The sequence below is a fragment of the Cupressus sempervirens genome, chromosome 3, assembly GCF_028749045.1.
Source record: "Cupressus sempervirens isolate cs-2001-9-10 chromosome 3, ASM2874904v1, whole genome shotgun sequence".
Taxonomy (NCBI): domain Eukaryota; kingdom Viridiplantae; phylum Streptophyta; class Pinopsida; order Cupressales; family Cupressaceae; genus Cupressus; species Cupressus sempervirens.
The window spans coordinates 18,279,158-18,306,430 of record NC_143120.1 but is presented as its reverse complement, the minus strand read 5'-3'; the positions used below and the strand labels follow the sequence as shown (position 1 = coordinate 18,306,430).

The following is a 27,273-nucleotide window of genomic DNA, read 5'->3' as shown; positions in this document are numbered from 1 at the left end:
TCTTTGTAGGCCTGATAGGCAGAAATTTTTTCTGAAAATACAAATCCAAAAATTGTAGAATAATGACAGAGAAAATAAATTCAAATCTAAAATAAATTAACAGATCTAAAAAGTAATCATATTAAATACTACAAGTTGGGCCTTCAGGTGCCGGTTTGCAAAAATTCTTTGCTTTAAATTTGACTATGGCCTAGGGTAGGCAAATTTATAGTCAAATTCACCGAATTGATGCTTGGGAATCAATGGTGAGGCCTGCTTTGGCTCTAGACACTCCCAATGACTATGATGCTCTGAATTTGAGTTGAGGTCCTCTAAGAGGTGAAGCAATAATGGTCTCTAATGGCTATGTGAAGAGAAATTCTCTCAACTCTGATACCATGTAAGAATTTACCTTAGGGCACAAAATGGACCAATAAAGTATGATCATAATAATAATATCAAATTGTAGTGATGTGTTGTTATGATGTTATGTACATACACAATAGGAGTGCCTATATATAAAGGCCTCTAAGATGCATCTAGAATGTCTCTAGAATGAGCTAGGAGATAAGCATTACAACTAAGCACACGTCCACCAAAAGTGGATTATCCTCCATTATGCATGAATGTATGTGCATCCATGAGAGGATAAGTATGACAAGGTGTATCTTGTATAGAGATGTTGTAGACACCATGTGCATAAAAAAATTGCTAACTCTTGTGTTGTCAACAAGACAACTCATATGAGTATGCATACTCCTAGGTGTCTAACTAATAAATAATACAATAATGCATTAACCTAAGAAAAATTAAGTAAAGTGTAAATAGTAAATACTTATTTACACCAATAGTCTTAATAATACATAATGTAAGGTGTTGCTACGCTTGTACTGTAGAAAGCATTGGGGACATGGAAATAAGAGACTTATATGGAAAATTGTGTGAGAATGGAGTATTGAAAGAAGAATTCAAGGTTGTAGAGAGAAAAGGGTTAAAACATGCCCTAGATTTTCTTAGCATATTCAAGACAGACTATATTAAGATTGTGTTTAGTAGAATTCACAAAAATTTTGTATGGTTGGAGGATGACCCTATCAAAATCACAAAGAGGATTATTCAGAGAGTAATAAAGTATCTAACCATAGACCGACCTAAGACCATGAGGAGTGATGCAAAAGAGGCAATTGAGAAGAATACTTGGGCACTATGGAACAAGAAAGGGATGACCATAGACATAATTAATGATCCCCTAATTGCATTTTGAGTGAGAGATATTGCACATAAATTCTTTAAATCCAATAGGTTGAATAGTGTACCATGTATGGCTATGAATTTGGGTTACAAGATAGTAAAGAAAGACCATTCTTGTGACATTTCTAAGTTACAACTTTGATAGTTATCAAAAAACTTGGGAGCCATAAGAAAGACAAAAATTGCACAATACAAATTCGGTTCAATACTTGTTTGTATATTTTTCTATGTGTAGAATACTTTTCCCACATTTGGGAAAATAGCTTTGGTGCAGGAGCACCAACAATAAATCAATATGAAACCTCATATCCAAATATAAAACCTTAGATCTCAATATAAAACCTCAAAAATATTAATCAAATAGGCATCTAGACCAAAATAAAAAATTGTATGACCTAGTTCCAATATTGACGCTATTATAAGCCCTTGGTCAACTATGGTCAAAGGGGCCTAGAATCTTAGAATTTTAGATTGTTTCATGTTTTATCATGTTTAGGACCTATTTGGGTCATTAGATTTAAGTTTTCATAACATTTTCTTGTAAAGCATAAAAAGTGTAAAAAAATACAAAATTGCTTGAAAAGTTGTTAAGTAACTTTTTGTAAATTAAAACAAAAACTTTCCCAACATCCATAAAAAGTTTGAAATTTTGTTATGACCATTGAAATGCCTATAATAAGCCCTTTTAGGTGGGTGATAGGCATAGAGAATGTACTTTCAACTTTCAATTAAAAAAATCCCTATTTTTACTGTAAACAACTTGTTGTCCTATGTCATATAGATTTGTACGAATTCAACTTAAGTTTAGGACCAACATTTTTGGATAGATGGATGAAGTAAATTTCCAACACTTTTGGTTTGAAGTCTCCATCTATTCTCTAACTCAAAATTCACATTTTTGTGTAAGTAGGTCTAGATTTCCTCCTAACCTAGGGTTTTGAAGTATTTTTAAGCATAGAGGAGGATTTCACCATGGGAATTTAATAGACTTTGGTGAACCTTAGGATTTTATATGTATTTTAAGAGGAAAGAGGTTTTAAGTTTGTAATTACATGGATAATTGAGAAATTTAATGTCTTAGGCATGCATTCCCCATGTGCATGCTAGGAAATGGATGCAAAATCTCCCAGAACTCCAACCAAACTTGGCATCATAGCTTGAAGTCAAGTTTTTAACTTGTCTATGTAAGAATTTGGTATAGCTATGATACAATGAAGAATTTTCCTTAGGGTAAAATAATGCCAAGATCAAGAATCACAAGACAAAGCACAATATGGACCAAATGATGTATGATCATAGTATTGATATGAAAATGAATAATGTTGTACATACACACTAGGAGTGCTTGTATATAAAGTCCTCTAGGATTCTTCTATAATGTCTAGGAGTTAGTGAACAGATAGTCTCAACAACTAAGAACACATCCACCAGAAGTGGATTATCCTCCACTGTGCATGAATGTATGTGCATCAATGAGAGGATAAGTATGATAAGGTGTATCTCATATAGAGATGTTGTAGACACCATGTGCTTAAATTAGATGCTAACTCCTATGTTGTAGACACCATGTGCATAAAAGAGTTGCTAACTCCTGTGTTGTCAAGAAGACAACTCATATGAGTATGCATACTCCTAGGTGTCTACATGAAAAATAATAAAATAATGAATTAACCTAAGTAAACTTAAGTAAAGTTTAAATAGTAATTAATTATTTACACTAACACTCCCCCCTTAAGTACAACTTAGGGAAATGCACTTAAGCTCACAAAAGCTATGATGGGTCTTGAATACTAGGCCATGATAGGTACCCATGTACAAATGCAATGCTTTACATACAATGTAAGGAAATGCAATGAAATCTCTCTAAAAAAAAAGAAAGAGGGAAAACCTCATGGGAAAAACCCTCCCCCAAAAAGAGAGAAAAGTACAATAAAGAAAGATGCATGAATGGATGGAGTAATCAAGACCTCCCCATTATGACATACATCATGCATATACAATAGATTATCTCTCGATGAAATCCCCCCTTAGTGAAGGATCTTCTGATGATGAGTTCTTAAAGACAAAAGAGAATCCAATACCCACAAAAAAATTTTTTCCTTTAGGAAAAAGATAGTATAGATGCAAGTATGCTTCCCACTGTGGATAGGAAGATGGAAGAGGGATCCATATGAAGTATCCTATGGATGCTACCTCTAAAGTCTACGCATATGTTGACAAGTCCTTGATGAATGTAGATGCCACAAGAAATTCTGGTGGATGCCCAAAAGAAGGTGGCAAACAAGGTAGCATGTCCATGTATGAAAGTTAATCAATCTCCAAAGATAATGAAGCATCATGATAAGAAGATATGGAAAGTGAAGCAATGTAGCCTTTCCTCAATGATGAATTCACACCCATGATAGAGGCTCCTTCATGACTGAAGAAGCTGCACCATGAAAGCTTAATGATGTTCCTCCTTGTAGGAAGAAATGGTGCCATAGGTGTAGTAGAGAATGATCTCCAACTAGTAGGAAGAATCCTTAGAAGATAGGATGTCTAAGGAAACTAGAATACAATCTCCAAAGACTAATATGGCTCCTCTAAAGTGAAAGAGTCCTTCTCCAACTACTGTAAAGAAGTGTCCACAATCATGTCAGTCTCGTGTTCCCTCACAAAAAATGAAGAAGAAGTCTCCTCAACAAAGAGAAGATGGATGTCATCAGTGATGTTTCCCACATATTCAATGTAAGACTCCACAAACAACACTACAATTTCTAGAAGGAAGTCATCCCATGAAGCTAAAATATGAAGACATAGTGTTTCCTACTACACTAAATCAGGAGCATCTATGGTTGGAATTGGATTAGTAGAAGCAATAGGAGCATTAAGAGGTAGGATCTCAACCAAAGTTGAAGGTAACATGACTAGAGTGACTGGTGGTAGAATGTCCGCTAGGATTGGAGGAACTATTGGATCTCTATATGCTTTCCAAAGAGCCATCCAAATATCATAAGGGTCACAAACCTTTCTAAGGACAAAAAAAATTTAGTATTGATACTGAAAAAAATGACTGACTTAATTATGTGAATAAGAGTCTGATCAGTGTAAGAGGGTATTTATTTGGAACATAGAAAAGGAAATACTTCCTTATGCTCTCTTCTTAGATGATCAATTATCAAGGCACTCCATTTCCGATAGTTCCTTTTTGTTAACCTTGGTCTAATACCAAATTGACATGTGAAACAAAATTCAATGAGATCAATGTATATATGCACCCCCCAAAATGCAAAAGTAATCAATAAACCCCTTAATGTATGATTTGGCACTTTATACTTAGTGTGATTATAATAACTACTTGCCAAAATTGACAAAAGTGGACTTCTAATTTTGCTGTTTACAACCTCCTCTTGGAGTTCAAATCTAGAACTAAGCAATGTAGGTTAGATATACAACAATTTTGAAGAAATACAATGCAAAGAACAAACCTATTTTTGAAAGTGGTATTTCTTTCCACACAAGCCTATAATCTAATTGTAGATTTGGAAATTAGACGAAAAATTATGCACTTTAAAGAAAATGGAACTTGATTATGTGTCCAGATGAGCTTGTACTAAGCCTTTGAAGTGGCAAAAATTGGGATTTGCAATTTGAAGAAAAATTCAGGAACTGAGATCTCAAACATCCTGCACTAATGTGTAGATCAAGAAATTCTACCCCCAAAAGAAAAATGCTCAAAAAAAGGAGTCCATATGAGGGAGATATCACTGTTTGAAATTAGCTCTATAATCATTTTTCCTGAATTGCTGCTGTCATGCCTCCAAAAATCAAATGACTCTAGATTTCACCTAAGATGTCCAATTTTAATAAAACAAAAGTAAATTTAGGGATTTTTTGACCTTCTAAATATGATGCCAATATATGATTTGCACCAATAAGCTCTAATCTTCTCTTGCGAAAAATCTCTCCTACTGGCCTGATGACCAATTTTTTTTTCGAAAAATAATGCAGATCAAATTTTTTTTTTTATAGAGATGCAAATAAAAAATGCAGACCTAAAAATTAATTGCATAGATCTGATGAGATCATACCAATTTTGCAAGTCAAGCCTTTGGGTTCCAGTTTGCAATAAACTTTGTCTCATATTTGACTATAGACTAGGGTAGGAAAATTTAGTCAAAATTCACTAAATTGACACTCCAAATGCAATGGTGAGGTCCGCTTTGGCTCTAGACACTCCCAATAGCTACAAATACTTCAATTTTCAATAGTGGTCTTTCGAGAGCTGAAGCAAGAATGGTCTCTAATGGAAATGAAATGACACTCCCTCAACTCTGATACCATGTAAGAATTTGGTATAGCTATAATACCATGAAGAATTTTCCTTAGGGAAAAATATCACCAAGATCAAGAAGCACAAGACAAAGCACAATATGGACCAAATGATGTATGATCATAATATTGATATGAAAATGAATAATGTTGTACATACACACTAGGAGTGCCTATATATAAAGGCCTTTAGGATGCTTCTAGAATGTCTAAGATTTAGTGAAGAGATAAGCTCAACAACTAAGCACACGTCCAACATAAGTGGATTATCCTCCATTATGCATGAATGTACATGCATCAATGAGAGGATAAGTATGACAAGATGTATCTCATATAGAGATGTTGTAGACACCATGTGCTTAAATTAGATGCTAACTCCTGTGTTGTAGACACCATGTGCATAAAAGAGTTGCTAACTCCTATGTTGTCAACAAGACAACTCATATGAGTACGCATACTCCTAGGTGTCTACATGACAAATAAAAAAATAGTGCATTAACCAAAGTAAACAAAAGTAAAATATAAATAGTAATTATTTATTTACACTAACAATCTAGGGTTTTCCTTACATGTTCCCATCATTTTTTTGTAGGATGGAGTCCTAGAACATGTGCTTCCTTTGTAAATGGAGGCCTAAATGCCCTAGTTGCCTAAGAAAGAAAGTGAACAAAAGCCCATTTTTTTGTATCATAAAACCTTGGTGCCTTAGTATGTTTTGTAAGTCCTAAAAGGGTGTCCAAAACTAATTTTTTTCCCCTAGGTTGTATGGAGATATTTCCTTTCAAATTGAATTTTCATCAAAAAGGGCTACTAGTCTTTTTGGATGATTTAACAAAGCAACTATGTGGAAAATCTTACATAGTTTGGTTTTAATCATTGTTTCATGTCATTGGTGACCCAAATAGATTTTTGCCATGTGTTGGAGTGTTCCTTGGTCATTTGAAGAATTTTAAGGTTGTTTTTCCAAATTGGTCAATTTGTGCATTGCGAGCAACTTGTGATAAGTTGTCTTTTTCATAGGGTTCCCTAGTGATTAGGGTTTTCCTTTTTTGGGTGTAGAGTTGTGATAACTTGGTACACTAGTAGAATTTTGGTAAATAAATGACTATGTGACTAAAACTTTTAGTCACAAGACTAAATTTTTTAGTCATGTGACTAAAAATGATCAAATTCTAGCAATGTCTTACAATTTATAAGTGACTAAATAAATGACTAGTTTGGTCACTGGGTAACACCACAAGGTTAGACAAAGATAAGTGACTAAATAAATGATCAAATAAGTGACTAAATAGTTGGTCATCCAAATAAAGGCAAGTCTGTAGCCAAGTTGGTGTAAAGGCGAGTTGTGAAGCATAGTTATTGTTCACCTAATAATAATTTCAAGGCTTTGTTTTATGAATTTTTTCTCATGCATTCTCCATTTCCCTTTGAAAAGAAACTTTAAATGTCTCCCTACCATATGTTATAAGAATTAAGTGAAAAAAATTAACTACCAACACTAGATAGAGTCACCAAGAAAGACCTTATACATTTTCTTGTGTATTTCATACATCAAACTCCAATGGGTTGCGGTTATAAATAGGGGTCATAAGTGTAGAAATTCACTTCTTACAAAATAACCACCTTTTATTTTTTATCAAAAAAAAATCCAATCCACTTTTAGCATAAATATTAGCTATATTATTCCATGTCAAAGTTTGTAATCTAATTATAATATATTTATTTAAAGATAAGGCTTGCATTAGAATTTAATTTAATAACATAAAAGTTAGTATTTTATTTTTATTGGTTCTTTTTATTTGATGAGTTAATTTATTTTTATTGTTAAATGTGTTCGTTCATTTTTTATTACTTTTGATTTCAATTGTGTATACATTTTTAGCATCAAAGTTTTGAATTATGTGATCTATCATCAAGATAGTAGAATAGTCATGGTGATAGATGGCTAATTGTGTATTTACGAAAGTTTTAAAGAAGTAGGAGAGTAAATTTTAACAAAAAGATTGAAGCAAAGTAAAAATAGAATAAAAGAAAACATAAAGAACTAAAAATAACCACAAACTAAGACTTGATGGATAGAAACATATAATTTCAACATTTTCAAAGCCAACCACTATGTGAGCCATCAAATTTTTTTCTTCCATTTTTTCCCAAAGCTTTGAGCTTCTAGGATTAATTAACATTCCCAAAAGATACTTAACACTCTTAGATTAAGTCTAAAGGGAATGGCTGGAATTGGGTGAATCCAAATTTTATTCTATTGGGATCACAAAAGCCCCCATCAACCATCTATGTTCAAAACCCTAAGGGAGATCATAACTCTTAAAAAGTTGATGATTATTAGGTGACATGGGCCTCCTTCATAATTGGGAATAATGAATCAATTTGTATAACTATGATAAAAAACTATGGCAACATGCTTGCTTATAGTCCCTGACCTAAATTACAATGTTTAAGTTCTAGCCTGAGTTGACAATAACAAAATTTGGATGAAGTTCAATCAGGACGAAAAGTTAGGAAAAAGATCAACATAAGATTTTCCTTAAATAAATTTTAATTTTAAAATATAAAAAGCATATCTAATAAAATACCAAACTAGTTTAAATTTTACTTTTCAAAGATCTTAACTTTTAATTTATTATAACTAAATATTAATATTTCAAAAATATATATAAATAATATAAATTCTAAACTTTTATGGACATGGAAGATAATATCTAAATTAAAAATATAAAATTCAATAACATATTTTTAAAATTTAATAATAGAACCTTAAAAGAGAATTTTAAATATTTTGTGTAATGTCAAAACAAAAAAAAAAACAAAAAACTAAAAGAAAAGTAAAACAATGAAATCTTTCAACAAGAAGGGCATTAATTAAATATATAACACTCACACCTAATTCAATGCAATTGTATTGCGAATAGATTTATTTTCTAATTAAAAATTTAAAAAGGGAATACGTAAACTATTATTTACTCTTTGTGGGTATCAAGATTTGAGGTCAATTTTTTTATTTTAAAAGTTATCCTTTTAATTTTCCCTTATTTTACTTGGGATATGAAAATAAATTTTAGGGGATACTAATTTTTATATATTATTTATTGTAAATAAATGGTAGTTATTATTTATTAATATAGAATATGTCATTAATTTACAATTTAACATTAGTTTATAATTCTAATTTTGACATATATTAGAATATGTTAATGCTAGAAAGAAAATATATTTAAACTAGAAATGTATTAAATCTAAGAATTAGGGTGAATAAACGGAATTGAATACAAAAAAGACGATTTCATGTTGAAGATTAGATTGCTAAAATAATTTAAATTCTAAAAAAATGAACTTGAAGAACAATATATAATTTTTAGAACATAATTATTTTGTCCATGCTTTTTGAAATATTTAAAATTAATAAAATAATTGATAACATCTAAAATAATGAAATTTCATATCTAACATTAGTTATTGTTAACTTATTCTAATATATTTTTAAATTCTTTTTCATTAAACAATTTGTACTAATGAATAATTATTGTAATTAATTATTTACCATAAATTTTGCTTAAAAAATGAGATTTTTTGTTTCTCTTCAAACATCTATATAAAATTGTTTGCATATTAAGTAAAATCTTAATAAAGTACTATAATATTTATCATTATATAATTTTTCTACTCCCTACAATCTAAATCACATAATAATCATACAAATTTTGGTAACTTAATCTTGAAAATTTCATGTGTTCATGTCAAAGTCTCCTCATTGTTTCATTTCTAGTCATGCATAAGCACATTCAAGTTGGAGTAGTATTGGGAAAGGTGACCTCCTACAAAGTCTCAATTATTCACCTCTATGATTATCTCCTAGATCTAATGAGTGTTAGGTGTTCCATTCATTCTCATGAGAGATAAGTTAGTGTGAACTAATACACATGGAACATGGGTCAATGAGTTTGACTCCAAAGGCAACACAGTTCAATGATGATAGCAATATGATAATTTGAGTTGTGAAAAATGTCTCTTTCTTATAAATTGAAGAGCTCAAAGAGTTTTTTAATGAATGGTTTATAAGGTGCAAAACTTGGTGAAACTTTTTTACATGGGGTTTCAATCAAAGTGAATTTAGCATAGAGAAATCTTCGTAGTTAAGCATGCTCAAGCTAGAGTAATACTAGGATGGTTGACCTCCTAAGAAGTTTAGATTCTTCACCTCTGCAAGCATCTCCTAGATGCAATGAGTGTTAAGTGTTTCATTCATTCTCATGAGAGACAGATTTGTGTGAACTAGTACTCATGAAACATGGAATAATTAGTTTGACTCCAAAACTACATAATTGAATCCTAATAGATTTATTGTAATTTGGCTTGCTCAAAACTTTTGACCAAGTTAAATTTCTAAATGTAATATGAGCATGTAAAAGAAAATCCTAGCCATAAATAATTATGTATCTTTCTCATGTATTTTTGATATATCTTTAGATAAATTTTTGTTAGTGTAGTTTTTTATTTTTCCTATTTTGATAGGTTTTTCCTACACTTTTAATAATCTCGCTTAGGTTAATAAAGCATGTCTTATTAGGTGAATGGTTGTGAGGTGTCACCTTCCTACATGTGAGCATCCATTAGCTATCTTGGGAAGATACTTTGCTATCTTTAGTCCAATAGATGGTTGCTCCTCATTGGTTGGTGTTGCCACCTCCTCCCTCTTCCTAGCCTATATAAGCATGCTACCTGGCTTGTATTTGTATCTCTTATTTTTGCATCCTCTTAATGCTATTTTGCTTCAAGCATTTGCATTACTCTCTTGGAGACTAACTCTATGATGCTATTTTGATTTTGTATCATTTGCATTCATAGTTTAGATATTTACTCTTTGCACTAGTTTTCTGGGTTATTAATCTTTTCAGATTCTAACATGGTATCAGAGCTTTTCTATGTGCAAGAGTAGATTTTAGTTTCCTTATTTGAGAGATTCGGGGGGGGGGGGGGGGGGCAAATAAACTTTATTTTAGTTTTTTGAAAAACGAAGTATGCTCTTCTCTTGCATCTTTGGATGACCTTGAGAATCAGAAATTTTTTGACAAAAACAGTTTTTCTCTAGGGTTTCAATCTCAAATCTGACAACCAACTTGCATATTTGGAGTTTTCAATCAGTTTTGCAGGTTCCAGCATGCCATTGATGGACTTGAGAAGCTGATCCAGCATTTGCATGTCAAATTTTGGTTGCTGGGGTCGTTTTCTGATTTTTGGAGCTGTTTTTTTCTGTTAAAGGCGTCTGATTTACACTACAGCAACATCTTCTGTTCATCAGGAAGAAAAACGCTTTCTGGGTTTTGTTCGCAGCCCCGAAAAACCATCTGGGTATCTTTTAGATTTTGCATGCAAGCTGTATATTTTTCAAAATCGAGCATGAAAAGCTACAGCCATACCCCTCTCCGTTGGCAGCCGCAGATTTGAATGCAGTTTTCAAATGTCTCGTTCTTGCTCATACGGACTCCAATTTTGATGATTCTTGTTATGAACTTGGCTATTTTTTTGTGCTCTATCCACTAATGGAGTTAGTTTTTGATTTTCATGCATGAATTCTTCAGAAATTGCATATTCTCAGCCGTGACTGTGCACAGTTCTCATTTTGGAAACTTCGGAGGATCATAACTTTCTCATACGACCTCGTATCGAGGCAATTCTTTTTTTGAAAGTGCATATTTTTTGAGTAGATCGCAGTGGTGCTATTTTTTTCCTTGATTATTGTGCCCAAGTTTCACTTTTAGCATATGCTCTTCATGAGGGTTTGTAATGCATTGAAATCAAGACCACTAAATATCTCTTTCTAGTGGTAATTGTAAATGCACTAAAATAAAGTGCCAAATCATATTTCTTTGGGGGGGGTTCTTTGATTGAGTAAAAAGGGGGGGGCATTGTCGTGGCTGGATTCTCTTCCTTTTAGCATTTCTTTGCATTCCTTCATCATGGATCAAACAAATATGCCCATCCTAACTCCATACAATTACTTTGAGTGGAAATCATGCATGATAATTCACTTAAAGAAAGCTGGATTAAATAGGATAACTATGGGACTTGAAACTGAACCTACTAAAGATGAAGACAAGCCTAAGTGGTTTAACAAATGTGATGAGGCATATGGAACATTGTGTTTGTCTGTTTCTCCTGACTTGCTATTTCACATTGAGTCTTTGGATACACCAAATGAAGTATGGACAAAGCTAGAGACACTATTTGGCACACAAGATTCAATGAGGGGTCATATGTTGGAAAATGAATTAATTAGTTTGAGTCCAGGCAATTTTAACACAATTCAAGATTTCTTCACCAAATTGAAATCACTAAGGCTGCAGTTAAAACAATGTGGAATTGAAAAGAAAGATGAACAACTGATTTTTAGTATTCTCTCTAAGCTAAGTTCAGAATATTCTGTGTTTGTTTCTACCTTCTATGCTACTAAGGGTGCACTTGGTACTCAATTCACCATGCCATCTTTAGATGATTTTGCTGTCAATCTCACTCGAGAACAGGGCAAGCTAATCCAGATGGGCATTCTTAAGTCCTTTAAGTCACATGCCTTGGCTACTAACCAAGGCACAAAAGAACAACAAGGACAAAGTAGTAACAACAATAGTAAGGACAAGAAACAAAAGAATAGCGAGGAGAAGAAGGATCAGACGCCGGTTTCTTCAACTATTGATACACCATCTTCCAAGGGCGATAAGCCTAAGAAAGAAAAGGTCAAATGTGCTTATTGTAAAAGACCTGGTCATGATGAACATAAATGTTTGCAGAAACAACTTGATCACTTGACATACATTCTTGAGAAGAATAATATCAGTGTTCCTAAGTCTATCAAACAAAGTTCTAATGAAGGGTCTAACAAGGAAAAAGAAAATAGCAAGGGGAAAGGAAAGGGCAAGGCCCTTTTTGCAGTCACTTCCTCACCATCCACTTGGGTTCTTGATTCGGGTACTTCACACCAAATGGCTTCATCTAAGGAAGAACTTGCATCCTTGGAGCCGTGTACTATGCCTTCTATTTTGATGGGTGATAACACTCTTGTTGAGGTGTGTGGGAGAGGGTCTGTTGATGTGGGGGACAGTACATTCCATGATGTTCCTTATGTACCCTCATTGTCAACTAATCTCCAATCGGTACACCAGATCACTCACACGGGTTTAGGCAAGCGGGTTGAGTTCACTCCTAGTTCAGTGGAGATATGTGAGTTGCACAATGATTCTACAGTTGCAGTTGGGAGAGCAGATCATCAGTCACGACTCTATATGTTTTCTCACTTTGTTCCTGATCCTCCTTTGACTATTTCACTCACTCACTTTAATGATGTGAGTAGATTATGGCATGAGCGGTTTGGCCATCTTAACTTCCACTACTTGCATCAGCTTAACCAGCAAAGCATGGTCACAGGGTTGCCTTCTACTTTGACATTGGAGTCACTTGGAATACATGATGGGTTAGATTCACTTGAGCAGTCTTCTACCTCCACTTCTGATGCAGAGAGTGATTCAGAGGACTCACCTCCTTCCTCTCCTAGTCATCATTTACAGGTTGATGATTCTCCTCTAGATTCTCCATCTTTCGGTCCACTTTGGGCTAGACAAACCTTGCAGTTTACAGGTGATTGGGTTGGGGATCCATCAGACACCAAGCAGACTCGTTCACAATTCCAGGATGCTCTACATATCTTCATTGCTACTGCCTCAAATCCACAGTCCTTTCATGAGGCTTCTGGTATTTTTGAGTGGGATACAACTATGCAGGAAGAGTATAGTTCCTTGATGAGGAACCACACTTGGGATCTTGTCCTTTTTCCTAAGGGAAGAAAACTTGTTCGATGCAAGTGGATCTACCGGACAAAATTTGCAAGCTTTGCTGGAGGTGCGGGATGCTACATCTTTTGGGGGGGCCTCTTCCTCTCACTTGGAGTCCTAATCTTCTTTGGGGAGTCTCTTTTCTCTCTCTTTTGGGGGAATTTTATGTACATGGGTACCTCATCAGGCTTGACTTGTCGGGACCCATTTCTACATTCACCTAAGCTTCGCTTATGGGGGGGTGTTAGTGTAGTTTTTTATTTTTCCTATTTTGATAGGTTTTTCCTACACTTTTAATAATCTCGCTTAGGTTAATAAAGCATGTCTTATTAGGTGAATGGTTGTGAGGTGTCACCTTCCTACATGTGAGCATCCATTAGCTATCTTGGGAAGATACTTTGCTATCTTTAGTCCAATAGATGGTTGCTCCTCATTGGTTGGTGTTGCCACCTCCTCCCTCTTCCTAGCCTATATAAGCATGCTACCTAGCTTGTATTTGTATCTCTTATTTTTGCATCCTCTTAATGCTATTTTGCTTCAAGCATTTGCATTACTCTCTTGGAGACTAACTCTATGATGCTATTTTGATTTTGTATCATTTGCATTCATAGTTTAGATATTTACTCTTTGCACTAGTTTTCTGGGTTATTAATCTTTTCAGATTCTAACAATTTTAACAATTTTAATCATCCAAAATAAAATCAATACAACGCTTATGATATAATTAATGCATAATATGTTAATTTTAGACCAAATTTATGTAAATTTTAAGTTTGAGTGAGTTTCTTAGAATGCAATTTCTAATTTTTGTTTATTATTTCAATTAACTAAAGCAAAGCTTCATAATAAGATTTCAATATTTAATCCTAGAACTTAAAACTATTATAATTTAAAATGAGAAACATTTGTATAATATTTCATATGGGAAAGTTTCTAAAATATTATACAAAATACAATTGAAATATTATACAAATTAGAAACCCTAAATAACTAGAAAAATGCCAGTTAGCGCGAGATCTTAAGGAAACCTAATTTTTTTCCATTTTTATCAAATAATCCAAACCTTGATCGACTAAAAATTAGGAGGTTATATACTTCTTCTCCTGTGATTTCAATCTTCAATCTAGTGTGAAGAATTTTGATTTTCCTGTTATTGATAGTTCAATGATTCCCTACGAATTTGATGGGGTGGATTTAAGTTGTTTCATGGATCAATTGATTCGGAAAATTAGAGAGGATTACAAAGGATTGGGGATTTTGTATGTAATGAACCATGTAATTTTGGCAAATCTTGTAGATGCGATGTCCCAAATTGAGCAATTAAATAGAATGCATGTTGAAGTTAAGGAAAGAGTGAGAAACGTTTCTTATAGAGCTCCTCCACCTTGAAATCATAAGAATTGACCTCCCCAATTTCCCTCGAGATTCAGTTCAAGAAATGACTCAGAAATCTCGCCTCATGGTGGAAACCCTAAATTTTGGTACAAATTTTACTTATATATTATAGGTTTTTTTGAGTTCTAAAAATCTAATTCTCTCTAAAAATAGTAGTAATTCTTATTGGCTCTATATATACAAACTATTTGTCAAAATGCTTTAGAGAAATGTTCTCTCATGCATATGTTTTCCGAATGTGGAATTTGTTTTTAAAGATATGCATAGTTTAAAATTGAATTTCTCAGCCATTGTCAATATCCTCTTTGTATGAGCTAGAATGGGAATTTAAGAACAACATATGAACATCCATTACAAAATAAACAGTAGAGAATTTAACCCAATATTGAGGTCAAAAATGATATGGCAGATATAATTACAAAATATGGTTGCAAAGAAGACACATCAACTGTTTGACATAATGCGACATTTCATGTAACACGATCAATATGCATAAGATGATTTGGTGTAAAGGGACCTGGAACAAAATATAGATGTGCATTGAGGAAAAATGGATACGATTTGGTTCAACGTTAAATCTGCTTCATTTACATGCATTTTTGCTTTAATTTCAAAGGTCCATATCAAGTGTAATGCTCCATGGTATATGATACCAAACCTCCTGCACTCTTTGGTTGCTAGAAGTTTGATGATGCCAATAGAGGAGGACATACTTTTTTTGACTCTCGATGACTGCAAGATTTCTACAAATTCCTCAAATGCTGTTGTTTGTGAGGTCATATATTGTTTAGTCTTGCCAAGCAAGGAGGATGAGGGGAAGCATTCATCAAATGCAATTGAGAGCCCCTTGGGACATGGAGGGCAAGTGGAGAGGGTGTGAAAATACTGGAGGAATTTGGGAGAGCCCAAATTCATAGTTGCGCTCATGGTGGACCAATCCGAGCTGCCTTTCAGAATGCTTTGTAGAAAGTATGGAGCTACGACTGCTTATACTCCTATGATGCATTCTCGTCTCTTTGCTGAAGATCTAGTGTTGGTTTCACTACTTGTAAGGAAGATCACCCTTTGTTTGTGCAGTTTTATGCAAATGACCCTGAATGATTATTGTCTTTTTCTCAAGTTCTTCAACCTTATTGTGGCTACATTGATATTAATTTTGGGTGCCCACAACGTATCAACAAATGAGGTAATCATGGAGCTTTCTTGATGGACAAGTTGCCTTTGGTGAAGTCACTGGTTGAAAATTTAGCATCTAATCTATCTCTACCTATATCGTGTAAGATTCAAATGTTTCCATTGCTTGAGGACACCATAGCTTATGCAAAGATGCTCTCTCCTTGTTGTTCATGAAAAAACTAGGGATAAAAAGGATGGAAGTAATAGAGCAGACTGGGCTAGAATTAAAGCAGTTAAGAAGGCATCTAGCATCTAATCTATTTGTGCCCTTATCTAGTAAGATTTAGATATTTTTGTTGCTTGAGAACACCATAGCTTATGCAAAGATGGTCTCTCCTCGCCATCCATGGAAGAACTAGGGATCAAAAATATGGAAGTAATAGAGCAGACTGGGCTATTATTAAAGCAGTTAAGAAGGCATCTAGCATATAATCTATATGTGCTTGTATCTTGTAAGATTCAGATATTTCCATTGCTTGAGGACACCATAGCTTATGCAAAGATGCTCTCTCCTCACTGTTCGCGAAAGAACTAGGGATTAGAAAGATGAAAGTAACAGAGGAGACTGAGCTAGAATTAAAGCAGTTAAGAAGGCATCTAGCATCTAAACTATCTATTCTTGTATCTTGTAAGATTCAAATATTTCCATTGCTTGAGGACACCATATCTTATGCAAAGATGCTCTCTCCTCGCTCTCCATGGAAGAAATAGGGATAAAAAAGGTGGAAGTAATAGAGCAGAATGGGCTAGCATTAAAGCAGTTAAGAAGGAACTTAGGATTCTCATATTAGCTAATGGGAATTTCTGAGGGGATGAAGATTCCAGTCTCGCCTAGTTGATGTATTCTCTTTTATGGACGTTGTAGTATTCTCATATTGTAAAACTTTCCTATCAATTTAAGCTATATTTGAAGTGATTTTATGAATTGTGTATGGAATGCAGTGAGTCTCTCTGGCTTATGAGTTTTGAATCTGAATTAGAAAGGAGTTTTCATATTCCACTAGACAACTTAAGTATGGGCTAAAACATTCACGGCTGGAAGCTTCTTAAAGTAATTGCATGCTAATTCAAAATGATTCTTAGCTTTAGCTGATAAGAATCAGGCTCAAGCCTCAAATAGTCAACAATTTTAGCTATCTGATATTAAATTTCTACAGTCTATGGTGATATTAGTTATATTTTTTCTGGATTGAACTCAAATTTTTTATCCAGATTCCATTCTAAAATGTTGATACAAAAGAATCTTAAGCAGTTGAATCCAAAAACAACACAAATAATCTTTGTTATAAAATTTAGGTGCAAAATTGGTAATAGGATGCTTGTGGATTTAGATAACATGGATATTAGACCTAGTCACGAAAATCACTCTAGCTCTGTGCAAATGGTAAAGGCCCAATAAAGAGCTCTTTAGAAAGAAGGCTTTATTAAAATATATTTTATATAAAACTTAATACATTTATAATCTTTTAAGTTGCTAGCAATGTATGATTTTTTCCTGAATTTCAGTTTGATGTAACTATATACACACAAAACTAATATAGACAACTTCCAATAAGAAGTATCAATTTTAGCTGGGTATAAAACTATTTTTCTAACACAATAAATAACAAAAATAACAATCTAGAATATTCTTTAAAGTTCTATTATTTTCTCACATTAACCACCTATACATTTCCTCTTCTGATTGTTAAATAAAAGTTGGGTGCAAGCCATGCAACTTAAAATTCCACTGCTTCATGACCAAGTTGGAGGGGTAGCACGCCTCTATCAATGCTCTTTCTCTAATTGCTAACAGGATTGTGATTTACTTTGGGGGCTCCGACTAGGCCATCATGGCTTCATAGACAAAAATATGTGCTTCCCCATTTGGTATGGTTTGTGAAACGAGGGGCCAACATGTTCAACCCTTTCTTTGATTCCTAAGAAGCAACTCCCAAGCCAAAGTCGACAAAGGAAGTAGCTACTGCAGTAACATTTTTCATATGCAATGTGTCCATAAAAACCTTATGTTCAAAGCTTCAAATGCCAAAAAAAAGCATTCTCTTTTAATCTTTATTTCTATATTTCTGGAATATTTTGACATGCTTCTTTGAACACATAGACTCTTTGTTTCATTATGAAACTATCTATTATAAATACTTAACAATTTTTGGCTTTACTGTATTAATTGTTTGAACTCATCATTTACAAACACTCTCTATTATGCTATTTTAAATAGACATACTCACTATGCCTCTTTGAACATATATATTATCTATGTTTTTTTTAACATATATGCTATCTATTCTCTTTTGAACATGTTTACTATCTATTCTACGTTTGCACCATAATACTTGGCAAGGTTTTCAATGGGTTTTAAATTATTTATACATAATGAAAATATGTTATTTTGATTCTTTCACTATTTGTTCTATGTTTGCACCATAATACTCTACAAGGTTTTCAATGGGTTTTAAATTATTTATACATAATAAAAATCTATTATTTTGATTCTTTCACTATTTGTTCTATGTTTGCACCATAATACTCTACAAGGTTTTTGATGGGTTTTAAATTATTTATATATAATGAATATCTATTATTTTGATTCTTTTACTATTTGTTCTATGTTTACACCATAATACTCTACAAGGTTTACTATATGTTCTATGTTATCATTCTGACTTCATACTAAATAGTCCAACAATGTAACCCTTTCAATCCAAATAATAACAACAAGTTATAGCTACTGCAGTCTCCCTCCTCTCTTACCATACTTTGACATTTTTCTTAAATGCAAAATATTTTATAAACCATACTTATCTTAAAAATGTGCTTCATTGCAGGAACATCTGAAACTTTTACAATCAAAAGAACATTCAGGTACTCTATATTATATCTAGAAGCTCCTTTTACATATTGAATCTCATATTCTCATTCAATTGTGCTAAAAAAATTTATGGACAAAATACAAATTGAGTCGTGTTTATTCATGCAAAATAAAAAATCATTGCATTATTGAAATTATTGCTTAAAGTTTTTAGTTACAAATTTGTTTATCTTATACTTGAATTATGTTTTTTGTTTACTCATTCCATGTCTTTGTCACAGAATATGCTTTCCCAATCAACTGATGGTATATATACTCTCAAGCAACCAAATATTCAAATAGTAGTAAAGCATCTTGTTAAATAAACTAACAAAAATATGGGAGGAAAAATCAATCCTCCCATACAAATGAAACATACAATCAGTATAATAATGCCAAAAAAGAAAAAAAGTAACATTAAAATAAGTACTCAAGAATGGGATAATAAACATTTTTTAATATATATTTTCCCAAAAAATTCCTATTCAAAAAAAAAAAAAATATTAAAACCACGTGCAGTATGAGAAAAAATAGAACACAAGTCAATAAGTTAAAAATAAAATAAAAAATAACACTTTACCTTGCTTTAAATTGGGGGCACACATTGTTTGTGTGGGACCACAACCACCACCTCCCTTTTCCTTATGCGTTCACTCTCATAAATGAGTTCTACAAATTAATTAAATGCAACCTTGTGTGTGCAGGATGCCCACCTTCCATGGAGACCACCCATACATCCACTTGTTCGCCCATGTGTGAGGTGATGGGAAGTGTAGGGAGTAGGTAGGGATGATAGGTGTAGAGGTAGGATAGATTAAGTTAGTTGTACTTCAAATTTATTTTGTAGATTAGTAGTGAGTTAAATTAAATGTTAATATAGTAAAATTAAATTAAAAGTTAATATAGCAACTATCTAAATTAGTAGTTATTATAGTAATTTTTTAATTAGTATTTAATGTAGTAATTTTTTAATCAGTAGTTTTAATTGTTTTCTTGTTAGTGTTATTTTAATGATTTATCTATATAGCAATAGAATGTATGCAGTTTGTCGTTAAGTAGAATAAATAAGAGTAGTAAAGGTTACTTTAATTAGATAGTACTAATTGAATTAGTAGTTAGTAAATAGATTAAAATTGTAGTAAGTAAAGTTATTTAGATGGTAAGTATATTTAAGTTAGTAATAGATAAATATAATTAGTTAGTAAGTATTTTTTTTAACTGATTTATTAGTTTACTCTTATTTACATGTTCTATTTAATTTTTTTCATAAGTATTTTAATTTCTTAATTTAATTTTGTTAGTAAGTATGTTAATTCTGTAAATTTAATTTTGTTAGTATATTAATTTTGTAAATTAATTTAATTATTAAGTAATTTAGTTAGCATGTAAAGTAAACTAGTTAGTAAGTGTGGTCATTATAGTAGCTAGTTTGGAGTTAGTTATAGTATTATTTTTCTTTACTTGGTTGGTTGATAGTGGAGTTAGTATTATTAATATGTAAGGTACTACATATATATTAAATAATATATATAAAAAATGTGTTATTGAATATGGATAATATTTTGGATTTAGTAATTTTAAATGTAGATTTTTTTAATATGAAATACATGGTAACTTTTAATATATTTTTTTGTTCAGCACATATTTCTAATTGTTTGTATGTTTATCTAATACATGGTCTTATAGGGGTTCTTTTTGTAGGTGATTTAATTTATTACTTATATGTTTTTAACAAATTATCTAATAAGTATATTTTAATTCAATTACATGAAATGAGAAATCATGTGGAAATATTATATTCATATTTTATTTTATTATATAAACTATAATGTTGGAAATTAATCAATGACCCCCTTTAAATCCAATTATTAGATGTTCCTGTAGTATTGGCATATTGGGCTTAGCAACTCAATAAGGGATGCCTTCATAAATGATAAGCGCATTTTAGTTAAACATTGTATTGAATTTGATGTTATGATTAAGCCTAGATATTGAAAACAAAACTCTTCAATGTGCTATAGCCTCATCATCAACTATCAACTAGATTGTAAATGTTAACTGCAAGCTCACAACCTTGTTGCATTGTAACCTAGTTGAGCAACTCAAAACTTGTAAACATTAAGTTAGTCATCAACCTTGTTGTAATTATTTCAATGTTAGTGTGTATGTAGCTTAGTTCTTAACCTTAAAAAAGAATGTTGGTGTGTTTTTTCCTTGATTTATGGGCATGACAAAGTTAAATTGGGTAAGAAAATAAGTTTAGAGAGCTCTTGGCAGTAGCAACTTAATCAAAGAACATATAGAAGCACAACTCTTTCCTACATTCTACCAAGATGCATTTGTGTTTACCTAAGAGATTTCACTTCACAAAACATATCCTATTATAAACATTCTCTTGACCTTTATATTATTCATTTAATAACATCACTCTTCTTTAAAGGATACTAGCTCAATGAAAGAGCACCTACTTTGCAAGTAGGAGGATGGTGGTTTGATTCCATCGTACCCTAATATCAAAAAATTAATGATTAAATAAATGATCAAATATGCTACCTAATATACTACCAAATAAACTACCAAACAAACTACTAATATTCTACCAAATCAAATACCAAATAAGCTACAAAATAAACTACCAAATAATAATGACCAACTACTAAATAAATGATTAAATAAACTACTTGCTATCAGCAATCAACAACCAGATAAATGACCAAGTAAACCACCAGATAACAACAATAAACAACCAAATAAACTACCATTTAACAACAATAAATGATCAAATCAATGATCGAATCAGTGATTAAAATAGTTTAGTCATAGATTTGGTCATGAGATAAATGTCCAGCAATATAGTACCACTGGTCACATGATCACAATTAGTCATATATCTGCAATATTTAGTAGCTTATTTAATCATATATTGTTGTTTTTGTACTAGTGGTATCATCCTTGTAGAACTTGTGATTGGCACTTTCACATTTTATCATCTCTACCAAGAGATTTGGTTAAAGAACTTTAGTGAAAAGGGTTTTTGGATGAATTGATCACCTTGTGATCAGTCCCACTAGGCTCCATTGCATTAATCTTGGAATGTTAGAAACAATAGTTCACCAAGATAACTAAGAGGGGTGGGGGGTGGGTGAATTAATTATCCAACAATTAAAACATTTATCTTCCTTAAATAAACTTAACCATTCAACTAAAGTAAAAAAAAACCATAATAAGATGCACATAGAAAATTATGCCAGATATGTTAACTAGGGAAGCCCTTGATCAGAGGGAAGACCTTGGTGGGAATGATGCCCACAAGATGATGTACTAATATAAATATTCCTTGTTACAGGATGGACCTTGTTAGGAGTCTATTACAACATTTAGTACATATGAGTCCCTTTTAGGAGACTTTGAATCTCTGTTAGGAGATTCCAACCCTGGTAGGAGTTGTGCCAACCCTTTTAGGAGTTGTGCCAACCTTGTTAGGAGTTGTAGTACAATGTATGCAAGAAGAGATCACTACCCAAACATGTAATTTCAATTACAAGAAGAGCTCACTACTCAAATAAGTAATTTATTGTTAAGTTCCTCTTTCCTCTATTTTGTTAATAGAACCAATCACTATTAGATCTTGTAGACCAGGCCACGAAGCTCAGATCCAAATGTCAAACCTCAGATTGCAAAATAGAACCTTGGCAATGAAGTTTCCTTTACTTCCACTCTACTCTACTTAACTTTGCATTTTTCTTTCTCTACTACTTATAGTAGGCAGACATAGTTAGAACAAATGGCTACTAATGTGAAAAAGATTCCTATGACATTGTAGGGTGTTACCCAAGAGTCTATGACAAGATTCAATCCATGGATGCATAAGCAAAAACAACAAACTAAAGAAAGAAATCAATTGTACAAGAGCAAAAAGATGCACTAAAAGATATAGAAGTTTGAAACAAACGGCACCTATTTACTAGGTTTTCACCTTCTTGGTATGGATTCATTTTTATTTCACCGACATGATGCCTATTTGCCAGGTTTTCATTAATGATTTTTTTTTTTTTTTTTTTTTTTGGTATTTTCTCTTTTTTGATTTGTTTTGTATTTTTCACTTTTAATTTTTTTTGGTATTACCAAGGCACCTATTGCTAGGTCTTCACCAAGATAATGATTTTTTTAGGACTTTTAGGTATGCACAAAGAGCTTTTAAAATCATGTCAACTATAACATCACTTTAAATGGAGAGTGTTGATGGGATCCTTGAGTGTCTTTCCCTCAATCATTGAAAGTTGGTAAGCACCAGATCCAAAAATTGTAGTAACTATGTATGGACCAAGCTAGTTGGGTTCAAACTCCCTTTTTTGTACCCGTTGTCACTTCTAGACATACGTTGTTAATAAGCTCAAAGATGATCACACACCACTTGTTGATACTCATTTAACAATTCTAGCTCTTGAAGTTGAGATATTCTTTAGTCATCATTAGTAATGAGGCCTTTCATGGGGATTCTCAAAGTAGGAATCTCAACCTCAATTGGAAGCACAACATCTACTCCATATATCAAAGCAAAGGGCATTGTACCTATTGAAGTTCTGATATTTGTTTTGTAAGCCCATAAAGTCAGATTAATCTAAAGGTGTTAGTCCCTGCTAGATTGGTTGACTATGCAATGCAAGATCTTAAGGATAGCCTTGTTAGATGCTTTTTCTTGACCATTATCCTAGGGGTAATAAATAGAAGACCAGTGTTGCATAATTCTAAACTTTTTGTACAACTCTTTAAGATCCTTATTTTTAAATTGTCCTCCATTGTTAGCAATGATGGAGGATGGTACACCATACCTGCATATGATGTAATTCATTATAAATAGAGCTACAATTTTTTCATTTTCTATAGAGAGAGGGACTACCCTTACCCATTTAGTGAAGTATTCTATAGCTGTAATGATGAACTTATGTCCATTTGAAGAGGATGAGTGAATCAAACCCACAAGATCAAAGGCCCATTGTTGAAATGGCCATAGTGTGATAGATGGAATTCACTCCCTAGCTAGAGCATGAATCAAATTCCCATGGAGCTAGCATTTTTTATAGGACTTCGTGTATTCGATTGCCTCTTACTCCATATTCGGCCATTAGTAAGCAACTCTGATAAGTTTATGAGTTAGTGTCAAGCCGTTAGAGTGAGATTCACAAATACCCTCATGTACATTGATTAATGCACATTTGGACTCATCGAGTTCTATAAACATAAGGAGTGTTCCATCAAGACCTCTCCTAAAAAATTCATTAGCAGTGATAACATATCATGAAGCATTATGGATAAGGTGACATTTTTCATTTTGGGTTAGATTATTTGGAATTGTTTGGTCATACATGTAAGAGTATATATGGTGGTAGCAAGATGAGTTGTTTCCTACAATAGAACATATCATCTAAGATTTAGGGTAATTATAGATAGGGTAGAGTAAAATATCCACTAGGAACTCATGTTGAAGATCATTCTCTGGCATCTATAACATGGAAGCAAGAGTAGCCATTGTGTCAGCTACTTTGTTGTTTGCTAAAGGAAATTTTTGAAAAGTGATATGAGCAAAGTATTTCTTCAGGCCATCCACCATGACTTTATAAGGTATCAAATTCTCATCCTTTTCCTAATAAACATCATTAACCTGGTTGATTACAAGATGTGAATCACCAAAGATATTCATTTCATCAACTCTCCATTCCACTACAATCTTCATGCTATTAATTAGGGCTTCATATTCTACAATATTATTGGTACAAGGAAACATAATCTTGCAAGGCTTAGGAAATGAGTACTTTTGTAGTGTTGTGAATAAGAGCCCAACACTAGATCCTTGTTGTGTGAAGGAACCTTCAAAGAACATCATCCAGGTTTGATGTGTTAGCATTAAAATGGACTCACCAGGGAAGTCAATGTTTAGCAGAAGAAGACTACATCGGTGCTTCTGCTAATTAAAGCAATTGCCCATCCTTTGATAGCCTTCCTCTCAACATATTGAATATAAAATTTTATTAGCATCATGACCCACTTAGCTAACCTTCCTATTAGAACTACCTTTCCAAGTAAGTATTTCAATGGATTAATTTTAGCAATTAGTCATGTAGTATGAGCAAGCATGTAGTATATCCACTTTTGGGAAGCAAAGATTACTACCAAGAAAGCTTTCCCAATTATTCTATAGTTCATTTCATAATAAATTAGTGTGCAACTCAGATAGTAGATAGCTCATTCTTTGTTATCACTATCTTCCTTAGCTAGAAAGATTCCAAGAGATGACTTTGTCACTGAAATGTACAAAATGAGAGGCTTCCCATAGATAGACGACATCAAGATTGGTGGATAAGAAAGGTATTGCTTTATTTGTGTTAGACTTTGATCATAATCTTTGCTCCAATCATATTTCATACCTTTATGTAGAGTCTTAGTAAAAGGTTGTGACCTATCCGCCAACTGTGAGATGAATATGTAAATTAATTGAAGTCTTCCTTGCAAGCCCCTCATCTTATTGATATTATAGGGTGGAGGCATGTCTATGATTTCTTGAACATTCTCTAGATCTACCTCAATTCCTTTTGTAGAGAAAATGTAACCAAGTAGTTTCCCATACATTAGACCAAATGCATATTTATTGGGATTGTGTCTCATACTAAATTTATCCATACGATCCAAGATGGGTTCAAAGTTTTGAAGGTAAGTGTTGCATTTTGTACTCTTAACCAAGGTATCATCGACATAGTCCTCCATCATCTTATGCATCATATCATGGAAGATTGTTGTAACCACCCTTTGATACATGGCACCAACATTTTTCAAACCAAATGACATTACATTCTAGTAGAAGGTTCCCCATGTGTAAGTAAAAGCAATTTTCTCCTGATCTTCTAGTACAATTTTGATATGATTATAACTAGAAAATCTATCCATGAGTGAGTAAATTTCATATCTTGCTATCATATCCACTATCATCAATGTTGGGAAGTTGAAAATCATCCTTTAGACATGCTAAGTTTAAATCTTAGAAATTTATACAAACTCAAATAGATTTATCATACTTGGAGACTAGAACAATGTTTGAAATCCATTCAGCATAGTCGATAATTCAGATAAAATTGATTTTGAGAAGCTTTTCCAATTCAGCTTTAACAAGTAATGCAACATGATGATGCATTTTCATAAGCTTATATTTGACCGGTTTTAACCCTTGTGCAATAGATACATGATGTATTATGAGATCATGATCCAATCTTGGCATATTTGAGTACATCCATGCAAAATTTATCTTTTTCTCTTAAAAGAAAGAAACGAATTCCTCTTTTTCTTTTGGAGATAAAGATTGTGCAAGGTGTATCATGTGAGGCTATTCCTCCATTCCTAGGTTGATCAGCTGTGTTGGCTCTATCAACATTGATGATCTCTCTTGAAAATGAATAGGAAGTGCATCAAATATCTCATCCTTAGGTGCCTTAGAGAGTTTTTCACCTTTGGATACATCTTTTATTTTTACTATTTTAGGTTCTAATAATGCCACAATGTGTTTTTCACCATTGGACCTTCTATTGTGTGACTGAGATATTTGATGTCAGCTTTAATCATGTTGATATTCTATTTATTGGTGGAAGTTGTTATTAGTTCAACAATGTTTAAGTAGCAAGAAAGGGCATATTCATTTTGGAATGTAGGGACTTCACTAGATGCATTGGAATTCTAGTCTATGAGCTCAGGATAGGTGAGTGAAAAAGATGTGGTAGATTCAATGGCATTCATAGTATAGTCATCAAATGCTTGGACAATTAATTCGAGACCTAGAGCTACTTCATCCACAAGTGGGGTCAAATGCCTTTGAGTTCTAATGACATTAATCAAAGACTTGATGATACTAGTTGGATGAGACTAATCTCACCTAACCTTAGACAATTCACCTACTTCAAGTTGATTTTCATAAATATGAATTTGATCAATATCTTTGTCTATAGTTTCTTCTGAGAGAGTCAAATTCATACTCTCAAGAGTTTGTGCTACATGGAGATAGACTATAGAATTCCTTAATAGTAATACAACCAAATTTTCCTTCATCATCTAGATTTTTACAAATTTTCTTAATGACTATAGTGTATTTGGACTCCCCTTGTTCCTCAGTAGTGTTGCTAGAAGAATCACTATCAACGTTGGAAGTGTTGACATGTGGTACAAAGTCATCTAGTTCTATGGAGAATTTAGTAAGATCAACATGAATTGGAGAATGATAAGTATCCTCATCATCAACATCATCTTCAAGATCATTTGAATCATCTTGTGACTTATGTTTAGTTGAACTCTTAGATTCTAGTATAAATTTGCTAATTACTAGATGTAAGGGAATCTTCTTGAAACCTAGACCAAATGTATCTTGAGACCTTCTAGCTATCACTTTGATAGGATCAATCAGGTCATTTTTATTACATCCAATTGGATCATTCC

At 32.8% G+C, this 27,273-nt stretch overlaps 1 pseudogene; it reads left to right on the top strand.

The window, feature by feature from the left end:
• The first annotated feature begins 15,324 nt into the window (after nt 1-15,324).
• LOC149564519 (uncharacterized) lies at nt 15,325-16,758 on the top strand (annotated as a pseudogene).
• The last annotated feature ends 10,515 nt before the right edge of the window (nt 16,759-27,273 follow it).